The sequence below is a fragment of the Oncorhynchus tshawytscha genome, linkage group LG10 (assembly GCF_018296145.1).
Source record: "Oncorhynchus tshawytscha isolate Ot180627B linkage group LG10, Otsh_v2.0, whole genome shotgun sequence".
NCBI lineage: Eukaryota > Metazoa > Chordata > Actinopteri > Salmoniformes > Salmonidae > Oncorhynchus > Oncorhynchus tshawytscha.
In genome coordinates this window covers 40218462-40236073 of record NC_056438.1, presented here as the reverse complement: position 1 = coordinate 40236073, position 17612 = coordinate 40218462, and the positions used below count along the sequence as shown (strand labels likewise).

The 17612-nt window shown below is 41.8% G+C and overlaps 1 pseudogene; it reads left to right on the top strand.

Annotated features, from left to right (window-relative positions):
* LOC112235126 overlaps positions 1-17612 on the top strand; it is a 227264-nt pseudogene that overhangs the window by 137503 nt on the left and 72149 nt on the right.

The window sequence follows — 17612 nt, the reverse complement described above, 5'->3', positions numbered from 1 at the left end:
TCGACAACGTCGTCCCCACAGTGACCGTACGTACATATCCAAACCAGAAGCCACTAGTTACAGGCAACATTCGTACCTAGCTAAAGGCTAGAGCTGCTGCTTTCAAGGAGCTGGATACTAATCTGGATGCTTATAAGAAATCCCGCTATACCCTCAGAAGAACCATCAACCAGGCAAAGCGGCAATAAAGGACTAAGATTGAATCCTACTACACTGGCTCTGACACTCGTAGTTTATGGCTGGGCTTGCAAACTATTACAGACTATAACTTGACGAGCTAAATGCCTGTTATGCTCGCTTCGAGGCACTGAAGCATGCATGAGAGCACCAGCTGTTTTGGGCCACTGTGTGATCCACAAATAACTCAATCTCAATCGCACTCCACACTGCCCTTTCTCACTTGTACAAAAGGAACACCTATGTGAGAATGCTGTTCATTGACTACAGCTCAGCGTTCAACACCATAGTGCCCACAAAGCTCATCACTAAGCTAAGGACCCTGGGACTAAACACATCCCTCTGCACCTGGATCCTGGATTTTCTGACAGGCTTCCTTGCTTCTACCCCCAAGCCATGAGATTGCTGAACAATTAATCAAATGGCTACCTGGACTATTAGCATTGCCCCCGCACCCTTTTTTTTACACTGCTGCTAACTCGCCGTTTACCCCCCCACATGTACATATTACCTCGATTTACCGGTACCCCCCTGTATATAGCCTCGTTATTGTGTTACTTTTTTTTGTAAATATTTGCTTAACTCTTATTTTGTTATAACTGCATTGTTGATTAAGGGCTTTTAAGTAAGCATTTCACGGTAAGGGAATTCATTCGGTTGTATTCAACGCATGTGACAAATAAAATGTGATATGATTATAACCAATTTTACGTGGGCATGTCATTTCATCTTCTGCTGACAGTAGGGCCTTTGCTCCATCTCCTGACAGTGGAATGAATCAGTCCAACGAATCCACGCAGTCTTATCAGTCTACTCTGGAAATGAATATGACATCTCTGATGATTATTCTTCTGATTCTGTGGCCTAAATGCAAAAAAAGATAGAACGGTGCACACTGAGCAGATGCCTGCACCACCATCAAATGAAACGGTCAGACAGGAGGGAGGAAGGGACGGCACCGTTTGGATAGAACAAGCCGGTGACAATGCTACGGGCTGATTATCAGCACAAAATGTCATCACTGAGAGAGCAGGCCCTACAATGCACTCACTAGCTTTCGTTGTCTGTGACATGGACATGCTCCAACAGATGCCATTGCGTGAACACTCACTATGTAAGCGTAAACTGACAATAATCTACTATTTTTAACCTCTGTCATATCGACACTTATATTAATTAAAACATCACTATTGCTTTTGTGCTGAGTTTCACTATTTATCAAGCACAGTTAGCGCCTATAATGATATGTAGGCTTCTGATCTTTCCATAATTTGACTGTGCATTTGCTGACCTTTATAAAAAAAAGTACACTGTTACCACATTCCAACACATATGATTTCTGTTTTCATAGGTGTACGAAAGGCACAAATAAAATGTTTTGAGCACATGAAATTGTGTTTTATGTTTTTGTTTTTACATATAGCTTACAGCAGAGGGGTTGCCAACAAGTAGATTGCAAGCTACCACTAGCTCGCAGCCCACCTATGAGTAGCTCACCAATTCATTCTGAAAGTACATGGATTTTTTCAATCGATCCATCGCAAACTCTCTTAAACATAGAACTGGCTGTTACCCAATCAAAGCCACATTATCCCACCCCTGGTTAGCCACTATTGGCTTAAAAAGCCAAACATAACACAATATCTGATCATTAATCTCCATAAATATTGTCTCTGTCTGTTTGGTGCGTGGGTTTGTTTATCACTTCGTATGTAGCCAGTTAGCGATGCTAATGAGAACAGTCTTGTGGGTAGGCAGAAAGATTTTCCCCAAAAACCTTCTCAATTAAATGTTAATGGAGAAGTTAACTCAAAAGCACTTCAGGGCTCTTTATAACACTTGCCTGGATGTTTGTCAGTACCCCAGACAGTTTTTAGGTCCATTGTTTGAGTATTTAGAGTATTCTGTATTTTATATGAAAATGTAAAAATGTCTGAAATGACTCAAAATAAATATAAAACTGTGCATTTATTGTTACTTAAACAATGATTGGTGTCCCGGCATTGAATTGCCAGATACATGTGTTTGATGTAACAAGTTTAAAAAACAAAGGCCTACTTCGTACTTCCATAGAGTCTGTAATCAGGTAGATACTCTTCCTCCTGGTTCTAAGATGGATAATTACAGGATGCGGGACAAAGGAGCATCTTACTATTGGTCTTCAAGAAAGGAAATCAAAACGGAAGGAAGTAAACAATGAGATGGTATCTAGTTAGGCTAGCGGTTAGTAATCTCTGAAGTAAAGTGAGGCTAGGCAAATAACAATAGTAGTCGAGTAACTGAGTGACGTTGGCCATAATTAAGTGCAATAATGTTCCGGTCAGAAAAAAATACACAAATACACAGATAATCAAGGACTACAAAAAGAAAACCAGTCATGTCACGGTCACCGACGGCATGCTTCCAGAAACACTAAACACCTTCTTTGCCCGCTTTGAGGATAATACAGTGCCACAGTCGCGGCCTGCTAACAAGGACTGTACCCCCCCCCTCCTTCTCCGTGGCTGACGTGAGCGAAACATTTAAACACGTTAACCCTCGCAAGGCTGCTGGCCCAGATGGCATCCCTATCAACGACCTCAGAGCATGCACAGACGAGCTGGCTGGTGTGCTTACGGACATATTCAATTCCTCCCTATCCCAGTCTGCTGTCCCCACATGCTTCAAGATGGTCACCATTGTTCCTGTACCCAAGAAGGCAAAGATAACTGAACTAAATGACTAACACCCCGTAGCACTCACTTCTGAAGTGTTTTGAGACTAGTCAAGGATCTTATCACCTCCACCTTACCGGCCACCCTAGACCCACTTCAGTTTGCATACCACCCCCACAGATCCACAGATGATGCAATCACCATCACACTGCACACTGCCCTATCCCATCTGGACAAGAGGAATACCTATGTAAGAATGCTGTTCATTGACTACAGCTCAGCATTCAACACCATAGTACCCTCCAAACTCATCATCAAGCTAAAGGCCCTCAACCCCGCCCTGTGCAATTGGGTTCTGGACTTTCTGACGGGCCACCCCTAGGTGGTTAAGGTAGGATACATCTCCACTTCATTGACCCTCAACACTGGGGCACCACAAGGGTGCGTGATCAGCCCCCTCCTGTACTCCCTGTTCACCCACAACTGCGTGGCCATGCACGCCTCCAACTAAATCTTTAAGTTTGCAGCCATGCACCGCCCTCAACCGCAAGGCTCTCCAGAGGGTGGTGTGGTCTGCACAATGCATCACCGGGGGAAAACTACCTTCCCTCCATGACACCTACAGCACCCGATGTCACAGGAAGGCCAAAAACATAATCAAGGCTAACAACCACCCGAGCCACTGCCTGTTCACACAACTACCATCCAGAAGGTGAGGTCAGTTCAGGTGCATCAAAGCTGGGACCTAGAGACTGAAAAACATCTATCTCAAGGCCATCAGACAATCACTAACTCAGAGAGGCTGCTGCCTACATTGAGACCGAATCACTGGCCACTTTAATAAATGGATCACTAGTCATTTTAAACAATGCCACTTTAAATAATGATACTTTAATGTTTACATATCTTACATTACTCATATCATATGTATATACTGTATTTTATACCATCTATTGTACCTTGCCTATGCCGCTCGGCCATCGCTCATTTTTATATCTACAGTTGAATTCTGAAGTTTACATACACCTTAGCCAACTACATTTAAACTCAGTTTTTCACAATTCCTGACATTTAATAACAGTAAAAATCCCTGTCTTAGGTCAGTTAGGATCACCACTTTATTTTAAGAATGTGAAATGTCAGAATAATAGTAGAGTGATTTATTTCAGCTTTAATTTCTTTCATTGCATTCCCAGTGGGTCAGAAGTTTGCATACACTCAATTAGTATTTGGTAGCATTGCCTTTAAATTGTTTAACTTGGGTCAAACATTTCGGGTAGCCTTCCACAAGCTTCCCACAATAAGTTGGGAGAATTTTGGCCCATTACTCCTGCCAGAGCTGGGGTAACTGAGTCAGGTTTGTAGGCCTCCTTGCTCACACACGCTTTTTCAGTTCTGCCTTCACATTTTCTATAGGATTGAGGTCAAGGCTTTGTGATGGCCACTCCAATACCTTGCCTTTGTTCTCCTGAAGCCATTTTGCCACAACTTCGGAAGTATACTTGGGGTCATTTTCCCTTTGGAAGACCCATTAGCGACCAAGCTTTAACTTCCTGACTGATGTCTTGAGATGTTGCTTCAATATATCCACATCATTTTAATTTCTCATGAAGCCATCTATTTTGTGAAGTGCACCAGTCCCTCCTGCAGCAAAGCAGACCCACAACATGATGCTGCCACCCCCGTGTTTCATGGTTGGGAAGGTGTTCTTCGGCTTGCAAACCTCCCACTTTTTCCTCCAAACATAACGATGGTCATTATGGCCAAACAGTTCTATTTTTGTTTCATTAGACCAGAGGACAATTCTCCAAAAAGTACGATCTTTGTCCCCATGTGCAATTGCAAACAGTAATCTGGCTTTGTTAAAACCTGTCTAGGACACACGTTCCGCTAACGGACCCCCCCGAAATTCCACTGAAAAGGTGATGCGGGAAATTCAAAAATATTTTTTAGAAATATTTAACTTTCACACATTAACAAGTCCAATACAGCAAATGAAAGATAAACATTTTGTTAATCTACCCATCATGTCCGATTTTTAAAAATGTTTTACAGTGAAAACACAACATATATTTGTTAGATCACCACCAAATCCAAAAAGACACAACCATTTTTCCCAGCCAAAGATAGTCACAAAAGCAGAATTAGAGATCCAATTAATCACTAACCTTTGATAATCTTCATCAGATGACACTCATATGACATCATGTTACACAATACATTTATGTTTTCTTCGATAATATGCATATTGATGCCATGTTCAGAAATGCCTCCAAAATATCAGGAGTAATTACAGAGAGCTACGTCAGATAACAGAAATACTTATCACAAACTTTGACGAAAGATACATGTTTTACATATAATTAAAGATACTGGTTCTTAATGCAACCGATGTGTCAGATTTTTTAAAAAACGTTATGAAAAAAGCATACCATGCAATAATCTGAGACAGCGCTCAGAAGTAAATATATTTCTCCACCATGTTGGAGTCAACAGAAATACGAAATTACATCATAAATATTCCCTTACCTTTGGTGATCTTTCATCAGAATGCAGTGCAAGGAGTCCTAGTTCCACAATAAATTGTTGTTTTGTTCCATAATGTCCATTACTAGTGTCCAATTTTTGCAATTTGCTACCACATTTAGCTCACATGCCCAATATCTGGAGCTGGTCCAGGCAAACTCGGACGAAAACTTCAAAAAGACATATTCCAGTTCGAATAAACTGGTCAAAGTAAGTAGAGAATCAATCTTCAGGATGTTATTTTCATATATATGCAATAACGTTCCAACCAGAGCATTCGTTTTTGTCTACAGAGTAATGGAACGCAGGCGATATCAACAGAAAATTGTGCAACCAGGAAATGGCATTCTGTCAGGCCAGTGACTCATTCCCCTCCCATTCAGTCAAATATCACACTAGAGGCTTCATTCCACGTTATACTGTTGACATCTAGTGGAAGGCGTAGGAAGTGTGAACAGATCCATATCTTATTAGGGTGTGAATAGGCGATGACTTCAAATTCGACCAGCCTCAGAATTTCCACTTCCTGTTTGGAAGATTGCCTGCCCTATGAGTTCTGTTATAGTCAGACATAATTCAAACAGTTTTAGAAACTTCAGTGTTTTCTATCCAATAGTAATAATATTATGCATATGTTAGCATCTAGGACAGAGTTGGAGGCAGTTCACTATGGGCACGCAATTCATCCAAAGTGAAAATGCTGCCCCCTATCCCCTAACAGGTTCTAAGGCAGTTTTGGAGCAGTGGCTTCTTCCTTGCTGAGCGGCCTTTCAGGTTATGTTGATATACAGTGGGGCAAAAAAGTATTTAGTCAGCCACCAATTGTGCAAGTTCTCCCACTTAAAAATATGAGAGAGGCCTGTAATTTTCATCATAGGTAAACTATAACAGACAAAATGAGAAAAAAAAATCCAGAAAATCACATTGTAGGATTTTTAATGAATTTATTTGCAAATTATGGAAAATAAGTATTTGGTCAATAACAAAAGTTTATCTGAATACTTTGTTATATACCCTTTGTTGGCAATGACAGAGGTCAAACGTTTTCTGTAAGTCTTCACAAGGCTTTCACACACTGTTGCTGGTATTTTGGCCACACTGTTGCTGGTATTTTGGTATTTTTTTCCTCCATGCAGATCTCCTCTAAAGCAGTGATGCTTTGGGGCTGTTGCTGGGCAACATGGACTTTCAACTCTCTCCAAAGATGTTCTATGGGGTTGAGATCTGGAGACTGGCTAGGCCACTCCAGGACCTTGAAATGCTTCTTACGAAGCCACTCCTTCGTTGCCCGGGCGGTGTGTTTGGGATCATTGTCATGCTGAAACACCCAGCCACGTTTGATCTTCAATGCCCTTGCTGATGGAAGGAGGTTTTCACTCAAAATCTCACGATACATGGCCCCAATCATTCTTTCCTTTACACGGATCAGTCGTCTTGGTCCCTTTGCAGAAAAACAGCCCCAAAGCATGATGTTTCCACCCCCATGCTTCACAGTAGGTATGGTGTTCTTTGGCTGCAACTCAGCATTCTTTGTCCTCCAAACACGACGAGTTGAGTTTTTACCAAAGAGTTCAATTTTGGTTTCATCTGACCATATGACATTCTCCCAATCTTCTTCTGGATCATCCAAATGCTCTCTAGCAAACTTCAGACGGGCCTGGACATGTACTGGCTTAAGCAGGGGGACACATCTGGCACTGCAGGATTTGAGTCCCTGGTGGTGTAGTGTGTTACTGATGGTAGGCTTTGTTACTTTGGTCCCAGCTCTCTGCAGGTCATTCACTAGGTCCCCCCGTGTGATTCTGGGATTTTTGCTCACCGTTCTTGTGATCATTTTGAGCCCACGGGGTGAGATCTTGCGTGGAGCCCCAGATCGAGGGAGATTATCAGTGGTCTTGTATGTCTTCCATTTCCTAATAATTGCTCCCACAGTTGATTTCTTCAAACCAAGCTGCTTACCTATTGCAGATTCAGTCTTCCCAGCCTGGTGCAGGTCTACAATTTTGTTTCTGGGGTTCCTTTGACAGCTCTTTGGTCTTGGCCATAATGGAGTTTGGAGTGTGACTGTTTGAGGTTGCGGACAGGTGTCTTTTTATACTGATAACAAGTTCAAACAGGTGCCATTAATACAGGTAATGAGTGGAGGACAGAGGAGCCTCTTAAAGAAGAAGTTACAGATCTGTGATGGCCAGAAATCTTGCTTGTTTGTAGGTGACCAAATACTTATTTTCCACCACAATTTGCAAATAAATTCATTAAAAATCCTACAATGTGATTTTCTGGATTTTTTTCCTCATTTTGTCTGTCATAGTTGAAGTGTACCTATGATGAAAATTACAGGCGCCTCTCATCTTTTTAAGTGGGAGAACTTGCACAATTGGTGGCTGACTAAATACTTTTTTGCCCCACTATAGGACTCGTTTTACTGTGGATATAGATCCTTTTGTACCTGTTTCCTCCAGCATCTTCACAAGGTCCTTTGCTGCTGTTCTGGGATTGATTTGCACTTTTCACATCAAAGTACGTTCATCTCTAGGAGACGCGTCTCCTTCCTGAGTGGTATGACGTCTGCGTGCTCCCATGGTGTTTATACTTGCGTACTATTGTTTGTACAGATGAACGTGGTACCTTCAGGCATTTGTAAATTGCTCCCAAGGATGAACCAGACTTGTGGAGGTCTACAATGTTTTTTCTGAGGTCTTGGCTGATTTCTTTTGAGTTTCCCATGACATCAAGCAAAAGGGCAGTGAGTTTGAAGGTAGGCCTTGAAATATATCCACAGGTACACATCCAATTTACTCAAATTATGTCAATTAGCCTATCAGAAGCTTCTAAAGCCTTGACATTTTCTGGAATTTTCCAAGCTGTTTAAAGGCACTGTCAAGTTAACGTACAGTATGTAAACTTCTGACCCACGAGAATTGTGCTATAGTGAACGGTAGTGTTTGTAAATTGTAATTATTTTTGTCTGTAATGTGTCAGACCCCAAGACTAGCTGTCTCCAAAACCTGTTGGAGTGAAAACCTACAAGAAGTTTGTTCTCCAGGAACATGTTTGTAAATCCCAGGTCTAACTAATGCTGAGTGACTGTGTGAATGGCATATTAAATGTGAAATTGTTGTTATGTGTTTTATAATAACATTAATTAAATTGTTTATATTAAAAACATTTACTACAATGTTATTTCTTGAAAATGTTATTCGTATAAGTTCCTATTAGCCTCCTCTACTTCCTTGAATCCAATGTAGCCACAGAGGCTTGGAGTACCCGTCGTTGGCCTCGACCTAGTTGTTCTCCCCTAAGCATCCACTCCAGGGTGATCTGATAAGAGACCAGTCTGTATAGTCTAGAGAGACAGAAAATAAATACACGATAATATACTTCTGATTTTATTTAAGCATTGACACTCAGAACATCCATTTAATATTGAGAGTAAAAAACAGAACAGAACAGAAACAGAATTTGGGAAATTAGAAAATATCCTTTTAGGTGGCATGTCACTGTTTAATAACCATTATGTTACCAGGTATATTGACAAAGGAGAAGAATGTGCCTATTTAAAAGCTGTAAAAAAAAATGGTTAGCTTGCAACATTTAATTTTTTTCATGTAGCTCTCGTGCATGTATTAAAAATAAAAAAAGTATTCAGACCATTTGCTATTAAACTCAAATTTGAGCTTCCATTGATCATCTTTGAGATGTTTCTACAACTTGATTGGTGTCCAGCTGTGGTAAATTCAAGACACACCCCTGTCTATATAAAGTCCCGCAGGTGACGGTGCATGTCTGAGCAAAAACCAAGCCATGAGGTCGAAGGAATTGTCCGTAGAGCTCCGAGACAGGATTGTGTCGAGGCACAGGTCTTTGGAAGGGTACCAAAAAATGTCTGCAGCATTGAAGGTCCCCAAGAACACGGTTGCCGCCATCATTGTTAAATGGAATAAGTTTGGAACCACCAAGACTCTTCCTAGAGCTGGCTGCCCGGGTTAATTGGGCAATCAGGAAGAAGGGCCTTGGTCAGGGAGGTGACCAAGAAGCCAATGGTCACTCTGACAGAGCTCCGGAATTCCTCTGTGGAGATGGGAGAACCTTCCAGAAGGACAAATATCTCTGCAGCACTCCACCAATCGGGCCTTTATGGAGTGGCAGACGGAAGCCACTCCTCAGTTAAAGGCACGTGACAGCCGGCTTGGAGTTTGACAAAAGGCACCTAAGACTCTCAGACCATGAGAAACAAGATTCTCTGGTCTGATGAAACCAAGATTGAGCTCTTTGGCTTGAATGCCAAGCGTCACATCTGAAGGAAACCTGGCAGCATCCCTACAGTGAAGGATGGTGGTGGAGACATCATGCTGTGGGGATGTTTTCAGCGGCAGGGACTGGGAGACTAGTCAGGATCGAGGCAAAGATGAACGGAGTAAAGTACAGAGAGATCCTTGATGAAAACTTGCTCCAGAGTGCTCAGGACCTCAGACTAGGGCGAAGCTTCACCTTCCAACTGGACAACAACCCTAAGCAGCCAAGACAACACAGGAGTGGCTTCAGGACAAGTCTCTGAATGTCCTTGAGTGGCCCAGCCAGAGCCCGGACTTGAACCCGATCGAACATCTCTGGAGAGACCTGAAAATAGCTGTGCAGCAACTTTCCCCATCTAGCCTGACATCTTGAGAGGATCTACCGAGAAATGGGAGAAACTCCCCAAATATAAGTATGCCAAGCTTGTAGCGTCGTACCAAAGAAGTCTCAAGGCTGTAATCGCTGTCAATGGTGCTTCAACAAAGTACTGAGTACAGGGTCTGAATACTTATGTAAATTTAATATTTCAATTTTTTGTGCAAACATTTCTAAAACCCGTTTTTTGCTTTGTCATTATGGAGTATAGTGTGTAGATTGAGGGGGGAAAAACGTTGAATACATTTTAGAATAAGGCTGTAACGTAACAAAATGTCAAGTGCTCTGAATACTTTCCGAAAGCACTGTACTCACTTTACTTTACCCCACATTTAGTTGACTTTTCATTGTCTTAAGCCAGCTTTAGATAAGTCAGAGTGGCCAGTGCTGTACCATGCTGGTAGCCAGTGTCAAGTAACCCCTTGCTGGGAACCAGTGTTGTGCTACACTGACTGCTCAGTCTAATGTAAACCTGGTTTGTTTTGAGCATTGGATAATGGATGTGTCTTTAGATCATGTTATTTTTTTTTTTTATTCACTGCTACATTTATTGGGGGGGGTGATTCACTGAGTACAACCCAGGGGATTAAACTTTAAAGCCATTCCACTTGTTTCCAACGTGGTCCCTGATGGAACACTCTTCTTTTCCGGAGCCGTAACCATACAGTATGTCCTTGGTGCAGGGAGTAATGGTCCCACAAGGAAAACCATACCGTACCCTAATGGTATTTAGCATCCTTCTGAAAAGAGTATAGTATAGATCTGATTTAGCCATGGTGGATCTCGGATTTGTATTTGAATACTTACAGGGATATCTTCAACCATAAAATGTTGCCCTCTTTATTAATCAGGATTTACCCACCATCACATCCCAGTCAAAGTCCATTCAACATCGTTTTACCTCCCCTCAAGCCTTAAAAGCAGGAATAATATTGTTAAATATAACTGTTAAAGCTGCAGTATGTAATGTTTTGGGGGAGCTGACCAAATCAACATAGACATGTGAGTTATAGATTTGTTATTGAAAGCAAGTCTAAGAAGCGGTAAATCTGTTCTATGTGCTCTATTCCTATGCTTACCGTTCTTAAATTTAGTTTTTGTGTCTTTTCAGTTTTGTACACCAGCTTCAAAACAGCAGAAATAAAATAGTTTGGGTTATGGAAAATATATTTCACGGCAGTTTAGATGGTACAGTGATTCTCTACCCTGTTCTTGCATTTTTTTGTCACATAATCTGAAATTAGACAAGCTATAAACATTTTAGCAACCAGGAAACGGTGGATTGATTTCTGCATAGTGCACTTTTAAGGTGTGGATATAGGCATCCTTATTCCCTTTTATAGTAGCCAATTGCCTGAGGAGTGGTATTTTCCCTGAAATTAATAATACTAACCACTCTCTGTATTTACTGTTTTCTTGATCAGGGGTCTCCAACCCTTTCTAGCACGAGGGCTACACATTTTTTAAAGATCTTTTAAATAGGCACATTCTGCTCTTCTGTCGATACACCTGGTAAAATAGTGGTTCATAAAACAATCATCTTATGTATTTTCCCGTTTTCTTTTCTGTTTTCTTTTTCCTGTTTTTTTTGTATTACAGTTTATTCATAGACCAACAATGAAAATGTATGTTCTGAGTCCATGTCAATGCTTAAATCACACCAGAAGACAATTTTGGGGGTTTGGAAGAAAACATAATTCACTGCTTCTAGCAAGAGCGGAATGTGTTGGTCTAACGATGATGCTGCTGTTTGGCCTGCTGCTGCAGCGTCTCATGGCAAAGTTAGCAAAATAATAGCCACCCAATTGATGTAAATAATCATAATACAGTGGGGCAATTGTGCAAGTTCTCCCACTTAAAAATATGAGAGGCCTGTAATTTTCATCATACTATGACAGACAAAATGAGAAAAAATCCAGAAAATCACATTGTAGGATTTTTTATGAATTTATTTGCAAATTATGGTGGAAAATAAGTATTTGGTCACCTACAAACAAGCAAGATTTCTGGCTCTCACAGACCTATAACTTCTTCTTTAAGAGGCTCCTCTGTCCTCCACTCGTTACCTGTATTAATGGCACCTGTTTGAACTTAGCAGTATGAAAGACACCTGTCCACAACCTCATACAGTCACACTCCAAACTCCACTATGGCCAAGACCAAAGAGCTGTCAAAAAACACCGGAAACAAAATTGTAGACGTGCACCAGGCTGGGAAGACTGAATCTGCAATAGGTAAGCAGCTTGGTTTGAAGAAATCAACTGTGGGAGCAATTATTAGGAAATGGAAGGCATACAAGACCACTGATAATCTCCCTCGATCTGGGGCTGCACGCAAGATCTCACCCTGTGGGGTCAAAATGATCACAAGAACGGTGAGCAAAAATCCCAGAACCACACGGGGGTAACTAGCGAATGACCTGCAGAGAGCTGGGACCAAAGTAACAAAGCCGACCATCAGTAACACACTACGCCGCCAGGGACTCAAATCCTGCAGTGCCAGATGTGTCCCCCTGCTTAAGCCAGTACATGTCCAGGACCGTCTGAAGTTTGCTAGAGAGCATTTGGATGATCCAGAAGAAGATTGGGAGAATGTCATATGGTCAGATGAAACCAAAATATAACTTTTTGGTAAGAACTCAACTCGTCGTGTTTGGAGGACAAAGAATGCTGAGTTGCATCCAAAGAACACCCTACCTACTGTGAAGCATGGGGGTGGAAACATCATGCTTTGGGGCTGTTTTTCTGCAAAGGGACCAAGACGACTGATCCGTGTAAAGGAAAGAATGATTGGAGCCATGTATCGTGAGATTTTGAGTGAAAACCTCCTTCCATCAGCAAGGCTATTGAAGATGAAACGTGGCTGGGTCTTTCAGCATGACAATGATCCCAAACACACCGCCCGGGCAATGAAGGAGTGGCTTCGTAAGAGGCATTTCAAGGTCCTGGAGTGGCCTAGCCAGTCTCCAGATCTCAACCCCATAGAAAATCTTTGGAGGGAGTTGAAAGTCTGTGTTGCCCAGCAACAGCCCCCAAACATCACTGTTCTAGAGGAGGTCTGCATGGAGGAATGGGCCAAAATACCAGCAACAGCGTGTGGAAACCTTGTGAAGACTTGCAGAAAACGTTTGACCTCTGTCATTGCCAACAAAGGGTATATAACAAAGTATTGAGAAACTTTTGTTATTGACCAAATACTTATTTTCCACCATAATTTGCAAATAAATTCATTAACAATCAATGTGATTTTCTGGATTTTTTTTCTCATTTTTTCTGTCATAGATGAAGTGTACCTATGATGAAAATTACAGGCCTCTCTCATATTTTTAAGTGGGAGAACTTGTACAATTGGTGGCTGACAATACTTTTTTGCCCAACTGTATAGTCAGCCTACTTTGCAGTTAATGTTTATTTGAGAAGGTTTATGGAGAAAGTCTTTGTCTACCCACAACACAGCTCTCATTAGCATCGCTAACTGGCTACATACAGAGTGATAAGCGCGACCACCAAACAGGCAGACGGGCAATATTGCTGCAAATTAAATTGTCAGATATTGTTACGTTTGGATTTTAAGGTAATAGTGGCTAAGCAGGGGTGGGATACTGTGGCTTTGATTGGATAGTCAGCAGGAGATTTATGTTTATGACAGTTTGTGATGGAACAATTGAAAAAAATCCATCTACTTTCAGAATTGCTTGGTGAGCTACTCATAGGTGGGCTGCGAGCTTACTGCTAGCTTGCAATCTACCTGTTGGAGACCCCTGTTCGTGATACTTCAACATTGGTGCATTCTGACATACAGCCTGTCTTCCCTTCACCGCATTCTCTGACTGAAGTCTAGGAGAGTAAGTGCTGTCCCCGCAATAATAATCATTGGCTTTCTTTATTTTGTCCTGTAACCATTTCCCACTCTGTTTGTGATTATTTGGGATTTATTGGTAAAGTAGTGTCTATCTCTGGTAGTGTGTCTAAAGTAGTGTGAGCATGTGAAGTAGTGTGAGCATGTGAAGTAGTGTGAGCATGTGAAGTAGTGTGAGCATGTGAAGTAGTGTGAGCATGTGAAGTAGTGTGAGCATGTGAAGTAGTGTGAGCATGTGAAGTAGTGTGAGCATGTGAAGTAGTGTGAGCATGTGAAGTAGTGTGAGCATGTGAAGTAGTGTGAGCATGTGAAGTAGTGTGAGCATGTGAAGTAGTGTGTCTGTGTAAAGTAGTGTGAGCATGTGAAGTAGTGTGAGCATGTGAAGTAGTGTGAGCATGTGAAGTGTAGTGTGTATGTGTAAAGTAGTGTGAGCATGTGAAGTAGTGTGTATGTGTAAAGTAGTGTGAGCATGTGAAGTAGTGTGAGCATGTGAAGTTGTGTGAGCATGTGAAGTAGTGTGAGCATGTGAAGTAGTGTGAGCATGTGAAGTAGTGTGAGCATGTGAAGTAGTGTGAGCATGTGAAGTAGTGTGAGCATGTGAAGTAGTGTGAGCATGTGAAGTAGTGTGAGCATGTGAAGTAGTGTGAGCATGTGAAGTAGTGTGTCTGTGTAAAGTAGTGTGAGCATGTGAAGTAGTGTGAGCATGTGAAGTAGTGTGAGCATGTGAAGTAGTGTGAGCATGTGAAGTAGTGTGTCTGTGTAAAGTAGTGTGAGCATGTGAAGTAGTGTGAGCATGTGAAGTAGTGTGTATGTGTAAAGTAGTGTGAGCATGTGAAGTAGTGTGTATGTGTAAAGTAGTGTGAGCATGTGAAGTTGTGTGAGCATGTGAAGTAGTGTGAGCATGTGAAGTAGTGTGTCTGTGTAAAGTAGTGTGAGCATGTGAAGTAGTGTGAGCATGTGAAGTAGTGTGAGCATGTGAAGTAGTGTGAGCATGTGAAGTAGTGTGAGCATGTGAAGTAGTGTGAGCATGTGAAGTAGTGTGAGCATGTGAAGTAGTGTGAGCATGTGAAGTAGTGTGAGCATGTGAAGTAGTGTGAGCATGTGAAGTAGTGTGAGCATGTGAAGTAGTGTGTCTGTGTAAAGTAGTGTGAGCATGTGAAGTAGTGTGAGCATGTGAAGTAGTGTGAGCATGTGAAGTAGTGTGTATGTGTAAAGTAGTGTGAGCATGTGAAGTAGTGTGTATGTGTAAAGTAGTGTGAGCATGTGAAGTAGTGTGAGCATGTGAAGTTGTGTGAGCATGTGAAGTTGTGTGAGCATGTGAAGTAGTGTGAGCATGTGAAGTAGTGTGTCTGTGTAAAGTAGTGTGAGCATGTGAAGTAGTGTGAGCATGTGAAGTAGTGTGAGCATGTGTAAAGTAGTGTGAGCATGTGAAGTAGTGTGAGCATGTGAAGTTGTGTGAGCATGTGAAGTAGTGTGAGCATGTGAAGTAGTGTGAGCATGTGAAGTAGTGTGAGCATGTGAAGTAGTGTGAGCATGTGAAGTAGTGTGTATGTGTAAAGTAGTGTGAGCATGTGAAGTAGTGTGAGCATGTGAAGTTGTGTGAGCATGTGAAGTTGTGTGAGCATGTGAAGTAGTGTGAGCATGTGAAGTAGTGTGTCTGTGTAAAGTAGTGTGAGCATGTGAAGTAGTGTGAGCATGTGAAGTAGTGTGAGCATGTGAAGTAGTGTGTATGTGTAAAGTAGTGTGAGCATGTGAATTTGTGTGTATGTGTAAAGTAGTGTGAGCATGTGAAGTAGTGTGAGCATGTGAAGTAGTGTGAGCATGTGAAGTAGTGTGAGCATGTGAAGTAGTGTGAGCATGTGAAGTAGTGTGAGCATGTGAAGTAGTGTAGTGTGAGCATGTGAGTAGTGTGAGCATGTGAAGTAGTGTGTCTGTGTAAAGTAGTGTGAGCATGTGAAGTAGTGTGAGCATGTGAAGTAGTGTGAGCATGTGAAGTAGTGTGTATGTGTAAAGTAGTGTGAGCATGTGAAGTAGTGTGAGCATGTGAAGTTGTGTGAGCATGTGAAGTAGTGTGAGCATGTGAAGTAGTGTGTCTGTGTAAAGTAGTGTGAGCATGTGAAGTAGTGTGAGCATGTGAAGTAGTGTGAGCATGTGAAGTAGTGTGTATGTGTAAAGTAGTGTGAGCATGTGAAGTTGTGTGAGCATGTGAAGTAGTGTGAGCATGTGAAGTAGTGTGAGCATGTGAAGTAGTGTGTATGTGTAAAGTAGTGTGAGCATGTGAAGTTGTGTGAGCATGTGAAGTAGTGTGAGCATGTGAAGTAGTGTGAGCATGTGAAGTAGTGTGTATGTGTAAAGTAGTGTGAGCATGTGAAGTTGTGTGAGCATGTGAAGTAGTGTGAGCATGTGAAGTAGTGTGAGCATGTGAAGTAGTGTGTCTGTGTAAAGTAGTGTGAGCATGTGAAGTAGTGTGAGCATGTGAAGTAGTGTGAGCATGTGAAGTAGTGTGAGCATGTGAAGTAGTGTGTCTGTGTAAAGTAGTGTGAGCATGTGAAGTAGTGTGAGCATGTGAAGTAGTGTGTATGTGTAAAGTAGTGTGAGCATGTGAAGTAGTGTGAGCATGTGAAGTTGTGTGAGCATGTGAAGTAGTGTGAGCATGTGAAGTAGTGTGTCTGTGTAAAGTAGTGTGAGCATGTGAAGTAGTGTGAGCATGTGAAGTAGTGTGAGCATGTGAAGTAGTGTGTATGTGTAAAGTAGTGTGAGCATGTGAAGTAGTGTGAGCATGTGAAGTAGTGTGTATGTGTAAAGTAGTGTGAGCATGTGAAGTTGTGTGAGCATGTGAAGTAGTGTGAGCATGTGAAGTAGTGTGTCTGTGTAAAGTAGTGTGAGCATGTGAAGTAGTGTGAGCATGTGAAGTAGTGTGAGCATGTGAAGTAGTGTGTATGTGTAAAGTAGTGTGAGCATGTGAAGTAGTGTGAGCATGTGAAGTAGTGTGTATGTGTAAAGTAGTGTGAGCATGTGAAGTAGTGTGAGCATGTGAAGTAGTGTGTATGTGTAAAGTAGTGTGAGCATGTGAAGTAGTGTGAGCATGTGAAGTAGTGTGTATGTGTAAAGTAGTGTGAGCATGTGAAGTAGTGTGAGCATGTGAAGTAGTGTGAGCATGTGAAGTAGTGTGAGCATGTGAAGTAGTGTGTCTGTGTAAAGTAGTGTGAGCATGTGAAGTAGTGTGAGCATGTGAAGTAGTGTGAGCATGTGAAGTAGTGTGTATGTGTAAAGTAGTGTGAGCATGTGAAGTAGTGTGAGCATGTGAAGTTGTGTGAGCATGTGAAGTGTGAGCATGTGAAGCAGTGTGAGCATGTGAAGTAGTGTGTCTGTGTAAAGTAGTGTGAGCATGTGTAAAGTAGTGTGAGCATGTGAAGTAGTGTGAGCATGTGAAGTAGTGTGAAGTATGTGAAGTAAAGTGTGTATGTGTAAAGTAGTGTGAGCATGTGAAGTAGTGTGAGCATGTGAAGTTGTGTGAGCATGTGAAGTAGTGTGAGCATGTGAAGTAGTGTGAGCATGTGAAGTAGTGTGTATGTGTAAAGTAGTGTGAGCATGTGAAGTAGTGTGAGCATGTGAAGTTGTGTGAGCATGTGAAGTAGTGTGAGCATGTGAAGTTGTGTGAGCATGTGAAGTAGTGTGAGCATGTGAAGTAGTGTGAGCATGTGTAAAAGTAGTGTGAGCATGTGA